This window comes from Cajanus cajan, chromosome 5, assembly GCF_000230855.2.
Source record: "Cajanus cajan strain Asha chromosome 5, NIPB_CcT2T_4, whole genome shotgun sequence".
NCBI classification, from domain to species: Eukaryota; Viridiplantae; Streptophyta; class Magnoliopsida; order Fabales; family Fabaceae; genus Cajanus; species Cajanus cajan.
Window position 1 is genome coordinate 53,800,129 of NC_138521.1, and position 4,306 is coordinate 53,804,434.

A 4,306-nucleotide genomic window follows, 5' to 3' on the forward strand; every position below is an offset into this window, starting at 1 on the left:
TGAATTTTTTTTTTGAATTTATCCCGAATCAAACTAATTAAACCTAATGTTGATTAGTTCATATATTAGATTTACACATTTAACATTTGAAACAAAATAATTAATATATTTTTATTTTTATTTTTTATTTGGTTGATAATTAACATGTATGTGTCATTTTTGATTATTTTGAAAATGTTTTTGTGTTACAATAAGTAAATTTTTCATTCCTTTTCTCAAAAATATAAAGAAACCAAGAGAAACTATATTGCTATATATTAAGTGTCATCTTCATATACTAATACATTTGAAATCCTTAAGTAGATTAAAAAATATAACGATCCAACAAGTACCTGCACTTTATAGCTAAACAACTAAGCAATAGAAAATATAAATCTAATTACTTATGATTGACATACAATAGTTTCTAGACACACATGCAATAATATATATGTATAGGAAATAACAACTAAAAACATAAATGAAAATCCCTCAATGAGATTACATTAAAATCCACTTACATATATACAACTACCCAATTGTAAAACATAAAGTTCTAAGTTGTCAGTCAAGCAATTACGTACATGTTGTCTTAGAACAACACCAATAAAAAACATCATCATTTATAGCATGACACTCAAAATCTTGCTCGCATCCGGTCTAATCTTATCCTACTCCCATAATAATATGATCATTGTAATCCAACAACAAGGAAAATGTTAGGATAAGCTTGTAATCAAGAAAATAACATAGTATAAAAGCAATAAACTAGTTATACCAACAAACTTAATCAACACAACATAACATTAACCCAAGGCCTAGTTTAGGAACATAGAACAAGCATATCACACAAACTCTCAACTTAACATGTCAACATCTCAACTTACAATATACCACCATACAAGTTACTAGCATACTAAACTTTTCAACATATCAACTCAGTATAAGAACAACATAACTTCTCAACACAATATATGAACAACACAACTCAAGTTAGCAGCATAACAGCTTAACAATTCGTCGTTACACATTTCAATTAAGAGATCTCTTACAACATAGGTGAGCAGTCTAATTAGTTTGAACCTATCAAACCAACTTAACAATACGATCTTTTTCGTTTGCTAGATTAACAATAAATTTAGATGTCAATCCGCAACACAACATGATTTTTCGGATCTCGTCACTTAAGAAAGTCTAATATCTCTTAGGAATAGAACAATTTATGTATGAGTCTATCATGACATTAGTATGCATCAACTAAGTCTATATGGAATTAACTTGTTGACTACTCTCCATATATTGCGCACTTTTGTAGTTATTAGTTAATGATTTTACTCCTCGACTTCATACCTTACTCAATTGACCGCTTCTAAACCAATATGAGTCGCCTTGACCCCTATATGATATCAACTAAGGATTTAAAGGAAACTCAACTCTCTACTTTAAGAGACAACAATACTCAAGAATGATTTTCCAACAATTGGACTCTTTGAGAACCACAACACATATCACAAAATGAGATATTTCAACTTTTAAAGCAATACCTCTCCTATAGTTTTAAGTTCACAACATAGTTTAACATCATGCATCTTATCAAAATAATTCAACACTACAACATGTCCCATGCATATCACAACACAATAATACATAACAAAATATTTCTCATATTCATTTTAGCATACTCATGCCCGACATGATCAAATTGCACCTGGCATTATGCCCAACACCACTTATCTCACGCCTTGTGTTATTGAGGCAAAGAGCCCCTGAGATTATCATTTTCGGCGTCATTCATACCACACTCAATGTCAATCAAGTAGAGAATCTCTAACTTAATCACACTAAATGCAATTTATCCATAACCAGTGTCAATGAGATAGAGAGCCTCTAGCTCACTCATGCTTGACGCCAATCATCCCACGTTTGACAAAAATGAAGCAAAAAGCCTCTAACTTACTCACACTTGATGCCATGAAGTTGTGCCTAGCATAAAGACAACTTCTTCACTCACCAAAATCACAATTTTGGGCACAAAACACCAAAATCTATCTTTAATCCAACATGTAACTCTTAATTCAACAAATATACATCATAAACAACTTGAATTCATCAAAAAGAAAAAATGTAACCATCACATGATCCAATGTTATCAATTCATCTCTAAACAACCAAAAACCTAAGCAACAAGGTTCTCCGCTCCTGATTCAATAAAAAAGCCACAAAATGGATGAATTAAAGCAACAATCAACACACAAAACACAATAAGAATCAATCTACAAGCTTCCATTACCTCGAATTTCCAAGAAAAGATAGAAGATAAGGATGAATGGCGAAGAAAGCAATCTCCTGAGCTATCACATCAAAATAACCACGAACTTCTTATTCTCAACTCTTTAAACTTTGAATCACAACTCAACTCCTACAATTTGAGATCTAAGAGATTATTAAAGCGATTTTGTGAAGTCAAAATGAAAAACGGTCTCTTTTTGCTCTAGAGCCTATCTCTCTAAAGCCTCTCTTTATAATTCTTAAGAAATGAATTTATGAAATTCATGTCTTATGAAAAACCTTATATACATTCTCTTAAACTTGGTCAACTTTGACCTTAACACAAAACAACCCTCTAACAACTAAACTAATAAGGGTTCCTTAATCCTTAAAGTTTTAAAACATTAAAACAACACATCAACAAATATTCAATTAAATAAACAATCAATCAAACACAATGTTACAAAAAAAAAAAAGTAAGAGAAACTATATTGCAATTCTATAAATTTATATAATTTTTAGCAATATATCAATTTAGTTAATGTTAGCAAATTTATTTACTTTGAGAAAAAAAAATTTTAAAAATTAATTGGATATCCGAAGACCCGTCAAATCAACCCATTCAATATTAGATTGGTTTGATTCAAGTTAAACAAAAAAATTGTGAAATTTGAACCTGTAACGACCCGTCGTGGCCGTCACACTATGGAACAACACTACACACTGCTCGAATATATATTAAAATAGTATAATAAATATTTACAACACAAGTTGCTAATCAAGCAACAAACAACAACTAGTTATATACAAGAAAATATGCTACTATAAGGTAGCCTACAAAAAAAAATATTCATCTTCAAGCACCTCCTGTGGCCTCTAGCAGCTACCTCCTAGCCTATCCTTGCCCTGCTCCCATACCACGTATGATCATCGCAGTCCAAACCACATGGAGACATGCAAGAGTAAGCTAGAGACAATAAACAACTCATAATAATTTAATATGCAACATAACAACTATACATCTAAACATCATTTCAACTTAATTCCACATATCAAAACTTCAACGTAACTACTGTACAAACTATTGGAATAGTCACCATATTCATCATAACAACAACTAACACATGTATTAAAAGCAACTTACAACACAGATAATCTAGTAACGCTAGCATCATCATCAACTTGTTTACAAATAAGCAACTTACAACATAACAACACTATCATCATCCTCAACAAGGTCAACATACAACACAATTATAACTTAATAACACAACAACGTATGTACTACTCATATCAACAACAAATCAACTCATTAACAACTTATGTGTCGTCACGCATTTTGACTCGGAGATCTCCTACAACATGGTAAGTAGTCTAAGTGGCTAGGTCCTACCGAATCGAAAACACAGCAAATTTGGATATCAATCCACAACACGTTAATGATTTCTCAGACTTTGTGACTTAAACAAGGAAGTATAGTACTCGGTTAGGAACTAAGTTCCCGACTTCGTACTTTACTCAAATTGGCCACTTGTAATCAGTATAGGTCGACCTGACCCCTATACCGTGGTCGCTTTATAATTGGTATAGCTTGACCTTGCCCCTATACCGTGGTCGCTTTATAATCGGTATAGCTCGACCTTGTCCCTATACCGTGGTCGTTTTATAATCGGTATAACTCGACCTTGCCCACACACGGGATCAACTAAGTCCTAGAGGAGAACAACACAAAGTCCACTTCAAGGGACAACTTCCCAAGGAGGGTTTTTCAACAAATTGGGCTCTCAGAGCACCACAACTATCTCAATCCACACAATGGGATGAACAACTTCGAAAACATCTCCCCTAGTCCTAGTGATCAACAACTCATCATCACAACTTTACAGCAATATGCATCTTAACAACTTTACAGCAATAGGCATCTTAACAACTTTACAGCAATAGGCATCTTAACAACTTTACAACAATAAGCAACTTAACAACTTTACAGCAATAGGCATCTTAACAACTTTACAACAATAGGCATCTTAACAATTTTACAGCAATAGACAACTTATGC